This window comes from Pseudorca crassidens, chromosome 1 (assembly GCF_039906515.1).
Source record: "Pseudorca crassidens isolate mPseCra1 chromosome 1, mPseCra1.hap1, whole genome shotgun sequence".
Classification (NCBI taxonomy): domain Eukaryota; kingdom Metazoa; phylum Chordata; class Mammalia; order Artiodactyla; family Delphinidae; genus Pseudorca; species Pseudorca crassidens.
Window position 1 is genome coordinate 24,760,836 of NC_090296.1, and position 22,815 is coordinate 24,783,650.

The 22,815-nt window shown below is 39.9% G+C and overlaps 1 protein-coding gene and 1 pseudogene across 13 annotated transcripts in view; both read right to left on the minus strand.

The window, feature by feature from the left end:
- NRXN3 (neurexin 3) overlaps positions 1-22,815 on the minus strand; it is a 1,691,100-nt gene that overhangs the window by 977,340 nt on the left and 690,945 nt on the right. The window lies entirely within an intron of this gene.
- On the minus strand, positions 20,146-20,465 carry LOC137219870 (potassium voltage-gated channel subfamily E member 3-like; annotated as a pseudogene).

Here is a 22,815-nt window from a genome sequence, read left to right on the forward strand (position 1 = left end):
ATTTTAAACTAGAACTACTTTACTGTAGATGATGCTAGGAAAGACAATGATTTTGAGCAAGCCATGAAGTACAAATCTAGTTTTCTTCCTCTGGAAGCTTTGATAGATATTTAAATTTAAAAGGTACTTTTATTAGCTATATTTACACTTCTATAGGCTGTACTCTTTAAGAATGACTAGTTTAATAGATTCCTTGGTTCATTTCTATATTCACAGCAAGTGTCAAGTTGTCACATTTTATTCATCAGTATTCCTTATCTCTTGCACTTTTCAAAGTTCTGTGACTTTCAAACACATTGAACCTTCTTACTTTTACAACTTCCCTATCAATCATTATTTTACTCATTATGTCAATATTACATTATCTGCCTACTGAATTTTAACCACCATGTTAAGAGAAATGGTAATGTAATATATTCTAAATGTCACTATGATTGCATGGGCAACAGATCAATTGTAATCAACTGGTTGATTGTGAGGTAAGAATGGTTGTTCATGAATGGGTAACCACTACCTTCCCTGTCCTTCCTCATAGCTCACAGTATTTCAAGTTGAGACATTAACTGGGTGCCACGTATGATACTACTACCAACTTACTCTCAGCAAATGTCAAATACCCATAGTGAATAGGGTACTTTTAATTTTCCATATAGTTTAAGGTCAGGCAAAGCACAAAAAGGTTAAGGTTAATGACTTATGATAGTGATGACAATGATAATTCTCTTTTATGGAATGTTTACTAGATGTCAGTTTCTGCACTAAACTTTTAAGTATATGTTATCTCATATAATCCTAATAGCAATCTTCAGTGTGAGGATGTTTTAGCATGTCCAGTTTACAGGTGGAAAAACATAGATTCGTAAGTTGGATATTTACCCAAGATCATATGGCTAAGAAATGTTAGATCTAAAATAATAATCTAGACTGCTTGATCAAAATGCTTAGATTCTTAACCAGTCTAGTCATGCCAGTCTTCTTAAATTACAATGGGTGAAGTTATAGAATGATGTTTAGGTGGGACACAGTGTAAAACCCTTGCCCTAATCATTGACTGACAACACTAACCCCAGCTCTCTAACTAAATGTGTTTTGAGTTTTCCAGTTAGCAAGGAAGAGATCCTTCCTAAAAGAAGTTAGAGGTATCTAGTAAGGACTGGTCTCCATTTGCATTAAGGAGAATAATTAAATTACTAAGTTCAAAGATAAAATATTCACAGGAAACTACTTATGTTTATATATATTCTATTTTTAAACTATTAAGCCTAAATTGTCATAAAATTGTTTTATAACACACTTTTTAGCAAAACGCTACATTTTATATAAGTATTTCACCAGTTAAAATATCCTTACTTATTATATTTATAATGATGATGATAATGACAAGAAGAGGAAAAGGAGAAAGAGGAGGAGAAGAGAGAAGGAGAGGGAGGAAGAGGAGGAGGAAAAAGAAAGGGAGATGAACAAATAGAGGAGGATGGATGGGGGAAGAGGAAGAAGAAAGAAGGAAAAGATACTTCATGCTTATATTTTCAATTAATTTTATGGATTATTAGATGAATTAATTATTTCAAGGCTATTTTTAGAGCTTCTATTTTTTATGGACTTAAATAAAAATTTTAAATCACTTTATAATTGAAGGTAAAATCAATGATCACATTCTTTCAGCAAACAGAACTGTGAGCCGAGACACTTGTGTGGGAGGCTCTAGGTGCGAAATTTAATTGGTATCTGCTTAAACACAAGTTGAAAAATGCAGTAGGTTAGAACGTGAAACAAGCAGGAGTCAGGACAATAATGTGTCACATGGTTGCTAAGATCAATTAAAGAGTAATCAGGGCAGGTAACCTGGATAGGCAAAGGCAGGAAAGAATAGTTCAAGCACAAAGACTAAGGGTGCTGACTCTCCAGTACATGTTCAGCACCTTGGATAGCTCTTTGGGGGGGGCTGGGCAGTTAACGTTTTAAGTGTAGACTTCTAAACTTCGAACCTCAGAATAGGTTAAAATAAGTACATAACCTATTTTAAACCAGGATTAGTTCATATAAATTTTAACAAATTAAAATCTGTTAATTTCCTTGTCAGACTAAAAGATGTTGTCATCCTGCCTGACTTGGAGACCCATGGGGATGCCCATGGTTTTAACAGAGCTGGAGAGCCAAGTAAAGGGCTTCATCATCTTGTATGTTGAGCAGGAGTTTAGCTGAGGTCTGGGGCCCTATTTGCAAATCACAAGTGCACTATTATCCAGAGAGATGCATTAGTAGTGATATTAATTTAAATTTATAAAGGACTCCACCATAACAGAGATCATAGAAAGCCTTAATCCAGTTGTATAAGTACACGTCAAAAGATTTTTTAGACCGCCAAAGTATTTTTTACCCTTCTACACATCAGCTGTTATCACCTTTATTGATCAATTCCACTCTCTTCTGAAGTCCCTTTTACTATTTTTCATATTTTTAAAATTGAGAAAATGTATTTCCCAGTAAATATACTTAGGATCCTATTTCTGTATTTATTTCCGTAACTGCAGGGTGTTATTCATGTTTGCATACCCAGAACTAAAGACTCAATTTGCCATATAGTAGGACCTTGGTAAATGGTTGTTGAATGAAGTAATGAACAGGCGGCCATTCTATATAACCGGTAAATTATAAAGGCACATTATATAAACACAGATAAGAGATGTAATCAAATAAACCACATGACAAAAGTTAATTGGTATGTCTGTTGATCAAACTAGACATTAATCCAACTTCTAAGAATCCCCTAGGGACATATTGCTGGCACAGAATATTTTACTTACCTTAAGCTAAAGTCACTTCTCTCCTAAAACTATGTAAACATCTACACAACTATCAACACTGACACATCTTTATCTGCAAATATCTGCTCTCTAAACTTCTCTGGTCAATCTGTTCTTCAAATGTGCCAAACTTGTTCATACCTTACTGTGTGTACTCTTGATGTGTGTGCCCTTGGCTCTGAATAATCTTGTTACAGATATTCTCATGCCTGACTGCGTCTTCTTATCTGGGTCTAAGTTCAATGTCACCAACTAGAGAGGCCTCCCTAAATAGCCAATATAAAATAGCATGCCCACTCCATCCCAGTACCACATTGCTCTGATTTATTTTTCTCTCGACATTCATCACTCACTTAAACTACCTTATTTAGGGACTTTAACTTGCTTATTGTTTCAGCTAGAATGCAGACTCAACTTATCTGTCATGTTCACAGTTGGATCTTCAATGCCTAGAACTGTGCCTATCAAAAAATATTTGTTAAATAAATGAATAAGTAAAGCTGCCCTATACTGGCTTTATAGATTGAAAAGCAAGTCTAGTACCTAGAAGAAATAAGAATTGACAGAAAATCTGAGTGAGACATTGGTTACTCATGGGGGTAATTTTATACTTGGTTTTACTGATGTTAGGTTATAAGAGCATGGTTACAACAAAATTAAATTCAGAGTAGTTATCAAAGACTACACACACACACACACACACACACACAGGATTCCTTTCGGCAATGAACATTCAGACTGTTTTTCTGTGACAGTACAGGATCATGCACTTCTACTTACAATATACACATGAAATAAGAAGGGTGCATGTGACAAGGCTCTGAGAAATGAGATGGTAAGTCATGTGTCTGATTCCTGAGTTTGTATTATTCTGATACCCATGCTAATGTCATCAAAGCAACTCATAGCAAATTTTAAGAAAGCATGAAGTCTGTTCTCGAGAATATTCAGCATGATTCAAAAAAAAAAAAAAAACTCTTTTAAAGCTTCATTCAGTTAAGACCAAAAATTCTAATGTTTAAATACGTATCAGTGTTTACTAATATATATATATATATATATACACACACACAATAAATAGAAAGAGTATGTAAAGATACTAAAATTCCTGGCATAAATCTTCTATTTGGCTTGCAAAAATTAATTTTCATAATAATGAAGCCCGTACTTCTGTGATTCCATATAACTTGTAAAAGCTATATTCCCTACAACATAACTTGTATCTTCTGTTGTGATTCTATTCTACAATTATAGTTAATATAACTCTCAATCCTGCGTTAGCTTTGTGGGGAATTTTATGCAGATAAGTAGGAACTACCGATAAGACAACATCTGATAATATACACGACACACATATATAATGATCACCTAGAACAATGTCCTTCACATCACCAATGCGGAAAATGCTAATGGTGGTAATGTTCCCCCCAGTTCCACTTCTTTTACGAAAAGACATGCATCATAATTGTCATAACCCAAAATGACAATTCTAAGAGATTACTGTGCAGTTGGTGGACAGAAGCTCCAACCTCTAAAATATATGCCAACGGGAGACTGCAAGAGTGTGATTAGACAAATATCTGTTTGCCTCAACTATCAAACCTATGGTGGTTAGTACACAGAAGACTGATTTTTCTTGGGTTAAGGGTTATAGAAGATAAAGGTGGTTTAGGGTAGAAGTTAAGCATGAATCTGAATCCTGAGTTCACCATTTAAGAGCTAGGGGACACTGGGCAAGTTATTTCACCTCTTTAAGCCTCATCCCTCATTTATATAATGAGGGATGATAACAATACCTGCAAAATAGCTGACACACAGTTGTAATGAGAATTAAATGTGACAATCCACATAAAACACTCAGCATAATGCTTTGCATATAAAACATCTACACATAAAGCACTTCATACATAAAACATTTAATTAAATGTTAAATGCTTTGCTAATAATATTATTTCAGCCTTGAGATTTTCATCTCCTAGCTAGTAATAGCATAGTACCCCTGAGCATCCAATTGGGTCAGACAGTCAAAGAGAAAGGAATTAAGCACACACATTTTGTTCCCTGCCACAAAGTTCTGAGTTTTAGGATCATAATATTAGTGTATGATCTTCAGTAGTCCCTGCTTCTCAGAGAACCAAGATCCTTAGAGGAAAGGCGAGAAATGGGTGATTGAAGTGACGATGGGAGGGGACCAAGAGAGAGGGAAGGAAACGTGTCTGAAGTGACCCTGTGTCTTTTCACTCCTTCCATGCCCTTTACAGATCAAAGTATGAATAAAAGGAAGGCATTCTATATTCCTTGTCAAGACAATACAACGGTAAATGGGTATTTATTGGACATTTAGGTTCTTAAGCTATCCTTGTACTTTGGGAGATGACATAGGTATGGCAAAATCACAGTCCCTAAATAAGCTTATGATTTTGTTGAGGGCTAAGAACTAACAACTGTATCAGTAAACAACAACGTGGTAAACAGTGAAGTACTATAAGGTGTAGGGGGAGGTCTGGGGAGAGGTATTCCATTTTCTTCTTTCTGTCATCATCTCAACCTGGCTACGAAAGCTCAACCACATGGGGCTCATACCAGGTAGATGCAGGTAAACTGTGAGCTCCCCATGCTTCGTCAGAACGGAAAATTTAAAGAGCCACATTGTGGATGGGAGAAAAGAGATGGCTGAACGTTATTAGTGGCTTTTGGGTTTTCTTACTCTTTATTCCAGACTTACAATAAGCCAGATTTTATCCTATAGATCATCTATGCCTACAGAAAACGTACAAAAATACATAGATTTCTAAAAGAGCACCAAAGGCACGAAACACTGAATACCTGGAACTGCAAACTCTGAAGACTTGACTTAATAGGGAGAAAATGAGCTCACATATTTGACTTTAACTTTCCCCTGGGAACAAACACTTCAAATGTGCTGGTTAAGGAGCCATGTGGAGGAGAATAAAGGCTCAATCAGAAGTTAACAAAAAATGGCCTCCAGAGACCTGACTCAATCAGGAACTTAAATGTTTATAAAACCAGATCTGAAATACAAAGATCCAACGTCAGGGTGAGAAAGAGTAGAATTCCGAAGTAGCTGAGGAACTGATAAACCCCAAATGAAGTTGACTGTACCCTTTGTTAATTAGCTTCACTTAAGTCCTGTTGGTCTCAAGGTTGTAAGTGTCAAAATAAAGGGCAACACTGAGACCCCTACTCCCTGGACAGCCTTCATCCCTGCCTCTCTTTTCAGGTGAAGAGGAACTCAATTGCTCTGCTGAAGGTAGCATGTGATTCCAACATCTACCTACCAGGCTAAAAATCTACACATACACATTCCCTACAACCTACCCCCCGCCTCCTCCCTACAAAGCCCCCAGAAACAGACAAACAAAAAGCCACCTCTCCATTTTCTCTCCCAACCAGGGGAAATCCTCCAGTGTCAGAACAGGTCCATATGGCAAGCTGAAGACTGTCTCTAAAGTTAAAATCCCCGAGACGGCCACAGTCAGAGGTCACCCTGTCAGTGACATCTGCTCTTCCATTACTTCGCACAGGCTTTCCCAGCACTACTGGCCCGTCAGGTGCTTTGTGCAGACGAATTCCCTATGTACCTCATATGGAGAGGAAGGCTGACACATGGTATAAACACTCTCTACCACCAGAGGAATCCACTAGCAAGCTAGTTTTCTGGAACCTTCGTTCATAAGCTTACCTTCTTTTCACAACATTCCACCTCCCATCCACAGAAGCTCACACCATCCCAAAGAAAAGGCCGAGTAGGAGAAACTAATTCAGAATCTTGGGTAAGCTTATTACCTAAGAGGTTGCTTCTCCTTGTCTCAGTATTCAACAACCTCCACTATACTTTCCCCCTTCCACCCTCCACCTACCGTTCTGCAGTTTCTACCTAATATACATTGGAATGTCCCTTGTTTCTTCCCCACTCCACCATCTATAATGCATCTCAAGTTGCAGTCACTCTTCCCATGCACACATGGAATCTTCCTCTTTGGGGATCTTAAGATAATATCTCTGCTGGGAATAGTGCTTCCCCATTCATATCCATCTGACTGCCCTGTCCCAACAATCTAAAGTATTATTCCCTCTCTCCTCATAATGCCTTAAATATTTTAGCGAACGCCTATATCCCCCAAGATGTTTTGTAGAGTAGGCACTTATTTGTAGATATGAACCACAGAGACACACACAGACTCAGGGAGTTGTTAATTTCACCTTTCTAGTTTCAGAGAGCTTGGATTTCCTTTAAGGAATTACAAAGTATGAACAAGTCAAATTTCTAAAAATTCCAGTCTTTGTACAGCCTCATTCAAGGCTCTACAGCTTCTTTGCTTCTAAGGACTGTGAGTTTTAGCCCTAAAACTGCCTGAATAATTTCCGTCAGCATTGCTATATGCAGGGCTTTTTTTTTTTTTTTTTTTTTGGGCTCATCCTAACTTTGTTCATTTTATAATGTGAATGTTAAAAAGAGGGGGAATCTACATATTCAGAAGTCTACAAATTGAGAAAAGGTTTGGCAAAGACAGCAAATATGCCTAACCTATCCCTTTGAAAAAAAGAAAAGCAATTCACAGTTACCATGATCCTATGTAGGAGCACAGGTCTTACCTAAACAATTTCATACTTAATGTATAACATGAAAACATTTTCTATTCACTAGCATATGTAGCCATGGGTCTGAAAAAGAAACATGTACAGCACAAGGAGAGTTGAGTATCACCGTTAGAGATAATATTATTTATCCATAAGACGCTACAGGGCAGACTGACTATCGGAAGAGGGGCCTTAAAAGTCTACAGATACACCTGCCATCTTGTTACTGCACTGAACTGCATCCTCTGGAAAAGCTTCAGAGGTGCCAGCTTTCAAAACGGTTAAAGAGATACAACAAGGAGTAAATAGGCATCAATAATCTTACTTTGCTGTTGACTGAAAAAGGGTTTATACAATAATTGATATTCCAGGTTTCCAAGTGCTCAAAATACGCAGAATAAATTCACTAGAGATTCAAGAAGGATTCAGATTAATTGATGGATAGCTACTTATAGTTACTTGAAAAATGGTTATTGGGCTTCCCTGGTGGCGCAGGGGTTGAGAGTCCGCCTGCCGATGCAGGGGACACGGGTTCGTGCCCCGGTCCGGGAAGATCCCACAGGCCGTGGAGCGGCTGGGCCCGTGAGCCATGGCCGCTGAGCCTGCGCGTCCGGAGCCTGTGCTCCGCAACGGGAGAGGCCACAGCAGTGAGAGGCCCGCGTACCGCAAAAAAAAAACCCCAAAAAACAACAACAAAAAATGGTTATTAATTTTAGAAGAGCTATACTTTGGATATATCCTCTAAATTCTTGAGCTGGACGTCATAAGAAAAAAAAATCTATGTTTTTTCATGTCTTCAGTCTTGTTACCAGCATAAGGAAAAACATGCTGAACCAACACGGTATGTAATCCTGCTTTCCACACGGGAAACATCATTCTGCAACTGCGAAAAACCTAAAACAAATCACCTAGGGGAGGTGTGTAGGTACAACGTGGTTGGAAAGTTTAATAGAACAGTCATAAGCCACGGATTAGGGCTGTGCACAGCAACACGGGTGGAACTGAGAAGAGACATCGGGTTCAAATACTCTGATGCTCTCATTGTACCAAAAAGCAAATAAGACTCAGGGAGATGGTTAAGAGGCCTGACCAAGGTCATACAGCTACTTACTACTGAATCATGACTAGAAATACCATCTCTGGGCTCTTCCCTTTTTATAGGACAATCTTTGGACCTAGTCCATAGAAAGATTAGAGATAAAATACTGTGACTATAAAGTCCTGTGGCATTTCAATAACAAGCTCTCCTTGGAAGGGCTACAAGAGATATCTGTGTGTTCTAGGAAGATATATAATAGTGAATGAATCTCCAGTACAGCAATACCCCAGACTAAAACCTATATTGCTGCTAAATTTGAAAAACACTTCCTGATACACTGCATTCAAATGATTTTTGACAGCAGCATTCATTGTCTCTGGGATCTTAGAATTTGGTAGAAAACTGGTTTTGTTTTCCTGTGCTAAAACTGTTTCTTTTCATGATTTCAATTTCCAGCAGTAAATGCTGGTTCACAGACATATTCAGGAAAGCACAGGTATGACACACCCACTAGGCTTTGGGATGACTTTTTTTTTTTTTTTTTTTACTCTAAAAGTAAAGCTGAAAAATTTCCTCCCAATGCTTTCCTATAACTCATTATAGTTTTACCAGAAGAGATGAACAAATCTTTGAAAGATAACTTCCAGCAGGTAGGTTTTTGTCTTGTCTGTTCTACTTATCTTTACCAAAATAATAATATCATAAACATCTGTCTCCACAGGAACCCTCAATCATCTGGTAGGAAAACATAAAGATCATTCTAACCTAAGAAACTATAAACTATGTGAACACAGGGACTGTCATTACAGACCTGTACTTCTTTTATATTTTTCATTCAATCTAACCTAGTGCATAGTAAAAACCTAGTTTTGGAGAAAAGCAATAAATTTGAAGCCAGGAAACTTTCAGTTTAATCCTTGGCTCTTCCACTGACTAGTTGTAAATCCTTTTTTTTTTTTTTTAATTGGGGTATTGTTTTACAATGTTGTGTTAGTTTATACTGTACAGCAAAGTGGAGTTCCCTGTGCTGTACAGCGGGTTCTCATTAGTTATCTATTTTATACATATTAGTGTACATATGTCAATCCCAATCTCCCGGTTCATCCCACCCTCTTCTTTCCCCCCTTGGTGTCCGTACATTTGTTCTCTACATCTGTGCCTCTATTTCTGCCTTGCAAACCAGTTCATCTGTACAATTTGTCTAGATTCCACATATCTTGAACAGAATATTTTAACTTCTACAAGTCTCAATGACCTCATCTGAAAAGACCTCACCTTCTTAGATTGCACATCTCACAGGACTGTTGAGAGGATTAAATGAGCTAATGTATATAATCAAATAATTAAGCAAAAGACTCTAAGACTATAACACTATAGGTGCTCAAAAAATGTTAATTTAATTTATTCATTGCTGGCATTCCGAACATAACTGTTAGATTGAAATGGACTGAATTCACCTCCCACTGAAATGTGGCCCAGTCTCGGGAGGAAGAGAGCAGATGTTTTTGCTGATTGATATGCTGCGTAGAATTTCGTGAAATGAAGAAAAAGCAAAGCTAGGAGAGGGAGCTGAAATCACTTGTAGAGACTACCTACAGTGGCATGTGGCCACTAGCACACAAGGTAAGGTCCACAGAACGATGACTAATTCAGTTGAAACAAAGCGTGTTTGACAAGGATGAAACGTGTGTTGGGGAAACTCGGGACAGGATGAGTGCTACTAAAAATTAGAAAGACCAAACTTGGCTACTGACAACTTCCAAGGATATATAACAACTAGGAAATAGCAACAGAACATGTAATCAGAGGATGCTTGACCTTGGCTAAGTGGATTATTCCAACAGGTATAATTAAAGACTGCCATATGGACTGCAGAGTAGCTAGTTACCAATATGACTGTAGTTTCAGAGGCATCAAAAGGAACCCACTGCCAAATAAATACCTCTCTCACCCAGGCCTCAATGCTGAAATCACACTCTTAGACTATATCTCCGCTGCAATGCCTTGAATTATTAATAATGTATTCTTTGTTATGTAATAATTTATTATATCATTTTCCTAGATCAGACTTTTACACGGGAAAGAACGGGGAATAAATGAGGACCTTGGGCACTAGGGAAGGGTAGAAGGCAGGGGAGTGACAAAGGAGAGAGACAGATATGAACCTGAGAAGCTACGGACTGGAACTGTTAATGGCTTTTCCTTCATTAGTAGGACTTTCCTTGGAAAATGTAAGTACTGCCAGTTTGAGAGTCAGTCCTCAAACATGGACTAATAGTAGCTGTGCATTAAATGTAAAGTTATACGTGTTTTACAATATATTTTTAAAATAATGAATGCCATAATTATCAACATTTGTCAACTGGCCCTGTACAAAATGTGTTACATACACTAGGCCCTGTGAGCTGGGTCTGTTATCATTCCCATTTTATATCTGAGAAAGCTTGGGTTAGGATGGATTAGCTAATTTGTCTGTTAAATGGCAGAGTCAGGACCCTGGTCAGACATTATGACAAAGGGGAGCAAATGCAGACACATATGAACATGAAATCCACGTTTATACAATGTCATAGGCAACAGAATGAGAAGGTAGGTTCTTACAGAGCTGAGAATTTCTCTTCTAGCATGATGACAGCAACAAAAGTGCTTTCAGACACCTGACTTATAACCAGAATTTTTACACCCAAAAGTAACCTATCAATTATTAGACTACTTAGGCCCAAGCTGTTATAATAGTAAGCTAATTTATAATCATTGTTAATTACAAAACCATCATACGTTAAGTAACAATACAATAGCAACAAGGATAAACTATCCTGTACCTGGAAGAAACAGACTCATGCAGTCAACCTCAGGCTTACTTTCTCAGAGTACAGGCATATTAACAATGATGGATGTGTAAGCAAAGAGGTATAAATCTGGATGCAGGGACTCTTGCACATCAGCTAGAAGGAACTGAGATGACCAAGGGCTCTGCTTTTGCCAGATACCATGTCACATATTCACTAAAATAGTCCATCATCTGCTCTGAGGCAATTAAGTTGTTTAAGTTCTTATGTCTGCCCTGCTTCTTTCAGTCGCACCCAGCTGGCAAAATAATTTAATTTCAAGGTACTAAACAGGAATCTATTCTTCTGTATCTTCCTACAAAATAAAGAAAAGCACTATGGTATACTACTGTATCTATTTTTAAATGCCACCCAAAAATTCCGTTTTCTGATAACCAAAATTCTTGCCACTGCCCGGCATCAAAGATGGTTTTGCTGTGAATAGCTATTCACCAAAATGATAAAGACTTAAAGTTCCGCCTCCAACCTCCTTGTTGACACTAGTGCTGTAAAGGTCTTCTAAGAATCATTCTGGGCTTCCCCGGTGGCGCAGTGGTTAAGAATCTGCCTGCCAGTGCAGGGGACACGGGTTCGAGCCCTGGTCCAGAAAGATCCCACATGCCGCGGAGCAACTAAGCCCGTGCGCCACAACTACTGAGCCTGCGCTCTAGAGCCCGCAAGCCACAACTACTGATCCCACGTGCCACAACTACTGAAGCCCGCATGCCTAGAGCCCATGCTCCACAACAAAAGAAGCCGCCACAATGAGAAGCCCGTGCACCGCAACAAAGGGTAGCCCCTGCTCGCCACAACTAGAGAAAGCCCGTGTGCAGCAAAGAAGACCCAACGTAGCCAAAATAAATAAAATAAAATATATAAATTTATTTAAAAAAAAAAAAAGAATCATACTGAATTTTGATTCTGCTAAGGGTAACATTTGTTCCCCATTTTCATTGTTTCCTTCCATTTGGAGAGATGTCCCATACATGCAACACTCCTGGCAGTCCCCCAAAGAAGGAACTGTGGTTTAAGTCTGCCTAATTCTGAAGAGTAGTATTAACAAGACTGCTTAGCTATGAGACCTGAGCATCACTCTATAACACAGCCTTTATGGAATTCAGTGGCATCACATTGGTAGCTTGAACCTGACCAAAGTGGCAGTACTTACACCACAGAAATCTATAGACACTAAAACCCAGCCCCTCCCCCACAAGTGTTAGCCACCTGCCAGTATACCACCGAATGGAAGACATATTATAATCTTCACCTATCTAACTCCTGTGTTCACCTCAGTTGATAATGAACTCAGTAGGGGGTACCATTTACTGCACTGTCCCAATCTCCAACAATTTCCAGAGGATTTTCCACTTGCTATTTCTCCCAATCATCAGGGAAATAAAAGGTTTTTAAAAGGGTACCTGTCTAGTTCTGTATGTCTCAGCTCAAAAAGAGAATAAATATAAAACCTTGAAGAATGGCCAGACTGTAAAGCCAAATAAAATCTACAACCATTTAAAACTTTTCTGGAAATTGTTCATAAAACTCTTTTCCTTGAAATAAGTAAAACAAGAGAAAAATAGTTTACTTTCTCATCTTTCCTGTAATATTTTATGTGACTTTATAACTTTAATGCATAGCCTCCTTTTTTATAAAACATGTATTCACCCCTGAAAAATCTGAAGCTGCAATTTTAGCAGATTCTACACAGCGGTGGTGGTATTTCAGTCACATGATCTAAATTACAGAGTACCTGCTCTGCCTGCAATTCTGACGCTTCCCTACTCAGCCTCCTACAGGGCTCTAAGCAGAAGTTTCCATCACTTCATTTACAAAAAAGATAACACTTTAATTAAAACGGCTGCATGGAAACAGCCATTGGAATTAATAATAATATTCTAAGGCAACTTCAAAAGAAAACCTTATTGAAATACAGGTAGTTTCCTTCTTAATTTTTACCTTTCTTCTTTCAAGCTTTTGTTAAAAGAATGCACCAAATCTTAACCTGTATACAAGTGTACTATGGTCAGTTTGACCATCTGGGGCTAATGTGAAGTCACTACAGACTCCATCATACACAGTGTCCTGGAGAGAATACTGAACAGGTAAGGACCTGACGTGTTACCCTAGATTTGGGGACACCACATAACCTTGGGTGGGTTCTGTCATTGTGCTAGGATCATTCTCTCATCTACAATATTATTCTACAGGGTTTCTAGGCCCTTCCTGCTCTGGCATCCCAGGCACCCTCTCTCTGTAAAGTCTCAGCGGTGGCCTACCAACCTCTGTCTCAGCTACAGGCATGTTACCATAACCTGCCATGCACTGTTTGAGTTAATTAAAGGGAAGTGATTACGTTTTGCCTTTTAAACCTTTCTGAACTCCACGTTCTACCTCCCATCTCCACACGCAGTACCTAAAATGGTGCGGTGCTATGGTACACGGCATCATTGCGCCTGTTCTCCCTGAAACCTCTGCTGTCAACGTGTCTTCCCCACCCTTCGCTTCTCAAATAATTAGAAGGCAGTGAATTCCACTTAAAGCCTCCTGTTCCCCGAAGTCTCCGCCCCCTTTCACACTCAGGATGGGATCTTTGTTCAGTTTTCTTACAGCCACTTTGACGAGCTGACATATTGGCTCCAGACCCTCCGCCTTTCTCCCCCCCTCCCACCCCCTATTCCACTCCTTCCCTTGACGAGCTGGAGAGGAACAGCTTGAGGTAGCTGTTTCAATTATAGGCTGCATCAGTTAAAGTGATGGTATTTTTTACATAGAACATCTTGAACCAAATTTAAACATGGTCGTTACTATCTGCTCATCTCGGTAAGGTTTCTGTGGGTCATCGTGGACTTTCCAGAATCACCAAGTCTCTAGGTTGGAGGGCCCCTGGGGGCCACCTGGTCCAGTTACCCATCTGATCCCTAAGTCTCCATGATGCCTCTGTCAAGGGGTCCTTCAGCTTCTGCCTGTGCCCACCCGGCAGCTGGAAACCCACCACCAGAAGGAGAGGCAGCTCTGGGACAACGCAGGCTTGCCTTGTACTCAACTTCTACATCTTATATCTAAACAGCGTTTGTGTATCTCTGAGTCTAAAATATATATTCTATTTCCATCCCAGTTTAACAGATGGAGGGAAATGGGGACAGGCAGGCTAAGTCGCTTGCCTGAGGACTCACATAAGTGTCAGACCTAGGATATGAGCCTAGACCCACCCCTTAAGTCCCGAGGCTATACTGTCTCTATCTTCATAATGAGTACTGAAAATGCCCCCTTGATTCAATTTATTAAACCACTTTAAATATTTACCTAATTCATTTTTTATTTGCAAGTGTTCTCTGTGTCTCATTATTTACTGCTAACTCTCCACTCTTGCTTGCTACTGACTTCAAAAACAAACCCATTCCAGCTCCCTCGGCCCCTATAATGAGAATGTTCACCTCCATTTCCCTCATTTATTCTAATCTTACCCACCCTTCAGGGCCTGGCTTAACTTCATCACCTGCAGGGACTCCTCCCAGCTACTCAATTCAACAATTCTTCTGCCAACAGAAACAAACGGCTTACTCACTCTTGCTAAATAATTATTCTTAATATCTGGGTTCTCAGTTTGACTGTAATCTCACCTACAAGGTAACTGATAGCTTGAGTTTTTATTGGCGCCCCCCGGCCCCATAGCAGTAGTTTAACAAACAGGCTGAACAATTTCAGAATACGATTCCGAATACCTTAAGGACGCTTCTGTCTTATTTCCTTTGAAAATGCTTCGGGGTGACAGATTCATCAATAACCTCACTTCTAGTCTGGGATAAATAAATTATTCTGAAACTCACCCAACTAATGTTGACATCTTCTCTACTTGATAGCAGGGCCTGAAACTTATCTCAGGGGGTTAGCTGATGCATTTCTGCAGACTGACCACCAGATGGCGCGCTTTCCTTTCTTTTCAAGGCTATCCAGCCCCTGACCCAGAGCCTTCAGAAATCTGAAAATCTACTTTGCAAAAAGGCTTTGGTGACACTGCTTCATCCAACCACCCATGCCATAATACAAAGAACCCAACATCATCCTAGTCTCTAGAAAGGAGAGGATCCTCAAACACCATCCCGTCTTAAGTATGTTCACTAAACAGATGGGAATCCAGGGACAAGAAGGGATGGGAATAGGGGGGATAGTACACCAGTAATACATCCCAAAGCCCACACTTTCCCCTCCACATTCAGGATGACACCTTCATATGGCAGTAGGGCTGAGCACTGGACAAGCCTTTAGATGCCTCTCCTTCTTAAATTCTAGGCAGATCAGTTCTTAGCCAGAGAGGCTGGGGGTGGAACTCTATTAATAAATTCCCTTATTCACTGCAATGCCCCAAATATCTTGAGAACCAGATTTCCTTTCCCACGTGAAGACAGCCTACCATAGTTCTTTCCTAAATCCTTGACAGTTTTACAAGCAGGGTGGTGAGTGGCCTTTCTTTCTTCGAAAAAGTGTATATACAAGTACCCAGTCATAGAAATCTGACAGGGCTGACACCTGGTTCTCCAAAAATGTAGCTTCACTCTAGCCACATCCCACTGACATTTATAGAATATGATTATTGTTGATAGTGGGGAACAAAGGGGGAAGGGTAATCAGAACTGTAAAGCACACACTTTCATCCAAAGTTTCCCCACTGCAAAGTGAATCGTTATTTTCAGGATAAACGTGCAGTACCCAAATGCAGAATATTTCTTCTCTTCCCTTTTCCTGGGAAGAGATGCTGTGCCTCTCCCTAGTGGACCTCACACCTGCTTCTCCATGCTCTTTACTTCACTAGACATTCCCCTTCTCCCAGACCTGCTGACGTGCACGTCCAGACAGCCACGCAAAGCTACTGGTTCTCTGAGAAGTGACAAAGTGCTTTTGAACAGTACACAGGCCTGCTCTCTTAAGTGTTGGGGAAAGGCCATCAAATTCTGGGCAGGATGCAATTCAAGTCAAATTTGACATGTTGAAAGTTAATTACTTTATTGTGCTTCATGGTTTATATAATTCAGTCATAAGCCATGGCAGGTTGGGCACATTTTTTTCAGACAGTTAAGAATTAGGAGGACTTGAGGCTGTCAGCTTTACCAGATGGTCATTAACTGGAAACATGCTACTTAAGCAAGGTACACTCAAGGGGGAAAAGGCTCAGAGAGTTTCATTCGCCATGAACCTCTACCTCTTCATACCTACCTCGCAGGCAGGGGTGAGCGTCGCAGAGAAGGAAGGTGTGCTGAGAGAAAAAGTTTGTCTTACCTCTTTCCTAGCTGCCCTCGGCAAGATGAGGTGGCAACGTGCACACTGTGAGGATTCGACTTACAACATCAGAGATAAAGTAACTGTGCCAACAGCACAGAAATTCATTTCCACGTGCTATACTCTTCACAGCGTGCTATGAACTTGAGACCAAAAAGGTGAGAAGAAACTGGGCACAGAATTTCACTGGGGCAAAGTTGAAAGAGTGGGGATTAAGCAGGGATTAAAAAAAACAGTGGAGAGATGGTGAAGGGGGGCAGGCAGGAAGGCAGACCGCAGAGGTCTGAGAGTAGCGAGGGAGTTTCTGAAAATTAACTAAATGCATTTTATCTACTTCCACTGACCATAAGTGGTTTCATTTTCATTGTAACATGTTCAAGGGATTCTGTCCAGGCCCTGAGATTCCCTCAGAGTTGTTGGGAATCTCAACACTTGTGTTTAATGACATACCAGGGAACCCAGGGTACAAGACAGGTAAGATAAATGGACTAATGGAAGGATTGCATCTTATAACCACCTGTTTATGAGCAAAACCCAGTCATAAGAGCAGCTGTAAGCAGAAAACACAGAAACATTATTTTGTCCTTTTGACATACATTATAGTCTTTAAACCCCATAAGAGAAGCAAAGATTGTAAAGAACTGATTGTAATTGTCATAATTAACCGCATGCACTTCTCCACTACATCGTACAGCTTTGCAACTGGTAGATCCGATCAGGTATAAAAGAAAACAGAGCTTTTGAAATCTCAGGAGATGGAGGAAATGACCCTTATCCAATTCTTCTCATTCTAAATTACTATTGGTAGAGGCAAGATAATTCCCCAGCCATTTCAAATACGGAAAACATTCATAGAGAGGACACAACTGGCGTCTAAAGTCATATTTCGCCATTTTGGATGTGATTTGGAATGGGGGTTGGAAAAGAATGGAAACGATGATCAGATAAGATGTGTATGAACACTGAAGCAGATGTTCTTGTAGTCATTTCTTGGAAGACGTGAAATGGTTGTATGAAAAAAAAAGCAGTCGTGTCTTAAAGAAATAAACTCACCTGGAAACTCTGAAGACCTCTAAAGGGTTGGTTGAGTAAAAGCAAAAATCTCAGTCTCTTACACCCAAACACACACACACACATATATAACATGCTCATACGCTTCTGGAAAGTTTGGACTTAATATCTTCATTACTTTTTAAAAAAAATAACTCAAAGTAATCCAAAAAAACCAAGATATGAAATAATAAAAAATTCTTCCTTTAGATTGGAGAAAGGAGATAGACAGGATAGTGATAGGATTCAGCTATAGAGTGTGAGATTTTAATTTAGGAGCTAATATTCAGAAGAATGTAAGTTCATGGGATTTTAGAGCTGGAAGACACCTGGCCCATTATATTGCCTCCTGCCTATTCCAATTGTCACATCAACTTTACTATAGTTCACAGAATGAAATATTATGCATATTCAAGGTCAACATTCTTTCCATAAGCAAGAAGGAGCAGATGCCAAGGGGGCCAAAGTGTATGAGCAAGATAAAGAAAGAATGAGACCAGAAGTTACTGAAAAGGGGTGACTGCAGAAATTAAAATTACTAAAAATAAGAATTTGCAGAGGAACACATTGAGGTTAAATTTTGAAAAACGCCTTGACTTTAATTATGCTATACCTATCTGTGAATGTTGGCTAAATTTCTTCAGTTGTCTCCTAATTCAGAGAGACAGAGCTATTCCAAATCACAAACAACTCAATAAAATCAATGCCATGTATTACCACAAAACTCAGATATTATATTTTAGTCATATTTTTTGATGAGTGTTTTTACTTGTAGATGTAGAAATTACAGTTCGACTGAGAAAGAGCCTGGAATATGAATCTGTAAGTACATAACTCAAATAAGAATTCTGTAAAATGTGGATGATAACTTCTATACTGCCCTTATAGTTTCTTTCAGCCAAAGATTGTTTCAACGGACTTTTTTTTGCAGGCCTGTGACAGCAAGACATCACTGGTTGGTTACTCCAACTATCACTCATTGTTATTTAAAGAATTTGACATCACATAGTAATATGTTATCAAATATGCTAGTGGCTAGGAAGCAGCAGAAAGCAGACAGAAAGGAATTATTACTAAATGAGGCACAGCCAACATATAATGGTATCTGAATATAAAACCATTTTTTGGCTGTTCTATGCATAATGGTGAACTAAATATAAAACCATTTTGTGGTTGCTCAATAATATTTTTTCAACCAAGTCATAAAACTTTAACAAATTCTGACCAAATATAAGTCAACCTTCCCTTTTCTTTTCTTTAAGTGTCTAGCCAGTTTATACACCACACTGGTAGTAGAATCAGGGCTGGTTCTCTTTCCACTGAATCAGGTACCTGCCTCTTTTAATATGATAATCTTCTAGGTGTGATAATAATCTTCTAGAAGCAGATTTCAACTTGATATCAGAAAATTACTCACAGAATTCATTCAAAACGTTAGAGGCTTCCTTAGAGGTAGTGAAGTCCCCAGGACTGGAGATGGGGCTGGGAAAGGCAGTGGGACATGGGTGGAAGGGCACAGGGACCATGGAGCTAATGAGGCTTGACAGTCAGGGCTCTGCACTTGCATGGCTCCTTCTTAAGATCTTAGGAGGGGCCCCAACAATGTATTAACATGGTGATATGTTTTTGTAATACTTGCAAAAATATTTTAAAGTTCTTTTTCTTAAGGAGGGTCCCCCAGAATTATATAAGTTTCAGGCCTAGATCCACTCCTAGGTAGCACACAGTTTTGCAAAGCACTAGGCAAGGTGACCAGAGAACCTGGGTTCCAGTCATGGTACCGCTTTGGCCCAAATGGGCAGAACGGCACTTGCTCTGCTTCCCTCACAGGGGGTAAAATCACAAATGTTAAATGGGCTGAAAAACATAAAATGTGAAAAAATATAAGTAACATAACTTAGATTTCCTGTCTGTGATATGGGATAATCATCACTGTTTCTCAGGTTATTGAAGATAACACATCAAAACATGTGTCCTCAGGGCATTTTCCTGTCTCATTTCCCTCTGCTACAGCTTCCTCTTTTCCTTCCTCTAGCCCCTAGCCCCCAACACTCCTGCCACTAGAACACTCATTTGTCATTATATGTTGCCACTTGTATATATATACATATGTGTGTGTGTGTGTGTGTGTGTGTGTATATGTATGTATATATATATATATATACTTTTTTTTTTTTTTTGGCCACACTGAATGGCTTGTGGGATTTCAGTTCTCCGACCAGGGACTGAACCCAGGCCCTTGGCAGTGAGAGCACGGAGTCCTAACCACTGCACCACCAGGGAACTCCTGCCACTTTTATATATTTGTTCAAAGGGCTCCTACTGTCTATAAAGTCTATCTTTGCTGGAAAAAATCCTTATCCACAAGGCCTAGGTCTGCTAGATCCTCTCCTCCTTCCCCAATGATGACTTCCCTTAGTACTGTTTCTTGTTGATCTTACAGATTAGAACACTGAGGCCTGATGTAACACATAGCTGAGTTCTGGAGGCCCCACAAGATAATCCTCAGGAGTCTTGATCTTCTGCCATCCCTGGCCTCTTAGCATTAGAGCATAGACACACGGTTCTTGGTGTATACATGATAGGGGTCACTGCACTTATCCACTTTGCGGGAGCCAGGATGAGGCTGCCCACAGTGGCAGCAAATAGGAACATGAACAGCAAATAGGCAGCAAATAGGAACATGATGAAGAGAATGTACATGTAGGAGTTGTCATCGCAGCCAGGTAGGCTGGCCCGCCTCTCCTCAGTCAGGTTGTCTGACCCTGGCCGGCAGAGCAAGGTGCTGTGAAGAGTGGCATTTAGAGCCTTCAGCACAGCGTGCAGGCTCTCATACCAGGTCTCAGTCCCATTGGTGGTCTCCATAGCAACAGGGATTCAGGTGGGGGAAGAATCGGAGGATGCCCTCCTTCAGAAGCCTTCCTTGTTTCTCGCCCTCTCTGATCAGCCCTGCAATCTCTCTCCATTTAGGGGTACCATTCTGTAGTCCTGCTGCCGGTCGGCAAGGCTCCCGGGGCGCCGTCTGTTCGTTGGACACCTTGCCCTGGGCTCGCGAGTGCCCCGCACTGTGCCCCAAGGCGCTCCGCCAGCCCCCCTGCTCGCAGCCCGCGGCCAGCACCGTCTGTGCCCCCTCCGCCCTGCCACCTTTTTCTTTAAAGTAAAACAGTTTAAAATCTGTTCTACCCTCTGAGTACCTGGAACTAAGGCAACTAATTATGTTGAGAACTAAGTTAGGGAACATCGCACACATTCTCTCTTCTGTTTCTCATTAAAACTCTGTAAACCGGGCATTGATATCTCATTTCATAGATGAGAAAACTGCATTTCAGAAAGATGTGATAACTTGCCTAATTGTGGATAGTTAGTCAAACAAGGACTTGAACCCAGGTATGGTAGATTGAATGGCAGCCCCATGAAAGGATATGTCCATGTCTTAATCCCCACAACCTGTGATTATTACCTTAAATGGCAAAAGAGTGAATGTTACTGCATACAACAAAAGATGTGATTAAGTTAGGCATCTTAAGTGGAGGAGCTTATCCTGTATTGGCCAGGTGGGTTCTAAATGCAAGCACAAGTATCATCATAAGTTAGACACAAAGAGGAGCAGACACACACAGCAGAGAAGGCCATAAGAAGATGGAGGCAGAGATTGGAGTGATGCAGCCACAAGTCCAGGGACGCTGACAGCCATAAACACTGGGAGACACAAGAATGGGGACCCTCTAGAGCCTCTAGAGGGAGCCGCAGTGACCTCCAAGAAGCATACTGACTTCAGACTTCCAGCCCCCAGAAGTGTGAGAGAAAAAATATGTATATAGTTGTACGCCAACTAGTTTGTGGTAATTTTCATGGAAAACTGATACAGGAAACTGATACAGGAGGTCTTCTGGCATCCTTCTGCAACCCCATACAAGTTCCCTGATGTGAGACTGCCAGGCTGAAGACCTCAAAACATGGTACTCTAGACTCTCTCTAGGTCCGTACAGACTTGGGATCAACCATAACAGACTTAAAACTGAGGTTCTTCAGACTATATATGAATTAGTGTTCTTCATATTTGATTCAAAATGTTCCCATTAGTACAAAGAAAACATACAGGAGCACAAGTTCATGATTTCATGGGAGTGTCTTTCCTGCGGTGAATGGGACTGTCCAAGAAGGAGAACAAAATGAAATCCTCCTTCACTTAACTGTTCTCAGTGAGACAACTTTGACACTGCAGCTTCTAGGTGCTTAGTATTAGATGTGTAGAAACGAGGGTAGATCTGGTCTAAAAGATTTTAACATTCTTTTCTGCCTCTAAGCATATCTATAATTATTCTCAATAAATACTTGTTGAATGGATAAAGGAATCAATGAATGAGTATGTGGCTATATGCATGGAGCCCAAATACTCAAGCCCATCGTGTCTCAATAACTAATATTTAAGCCAGAAAGAATGAATGTCTTACACAAATATCACGCTCTGGGGAAATAACCTGAACAGATTATAAATGATTGGATTAAAAGGAGTAACTCACTAACTAACTCTATGGCAATAATACAATTAAACTCCCTGTGATGAATTTGTATAGAAAGGACATGAAATTTTAGGTATAAGGCAGTGTAAGAAAGAACCTGAAAAGTGAAATCTGAAGGACAATTTTGACTCCCAAGACAAAGGGTAAAGAGATCATTATTGTACTTTCTCTGTGTCAGGTAATATTCCAAGTTCTTTGTAGCATGAAACTATTTAATACTCACTACACGAGTCTAAGAGGTAGGCACACCATTATCCCCACTTTATAGGTGAGAGAACAGGTTACAAAATTTATCAAAATCATACAGACAGTAAACAATGGAATAATTAAGAGCAGAGTGGCTATCTGTCCAAACATTGGTGAAGGAGATAACCAAGGAAGAGCAGTTGAAGAAGAACCTGAACATGAAATCCACGAGTTCATTGATTTTTCTTTCATTTTTAAGATGTATGCGCCAGGCGTTTTGCTGGACACTGGAGATATAATGGAAAAGAAAATAATGAACTGATAAAATGTTCTAAAACAAAAGGGAGAGACTTAATTCACAAATAGGAGAAAACTAAAACAGAATTGAAAATAAGTGATTTTGGGGAACATGCTTGTAAGTGAATTTTAAAAAAGTGACTACGTTTTCTAAGAATTCTTCAGCTATGAGCCTTCCCTAACAGTGTCTTGGTGATCACAGGATGTTC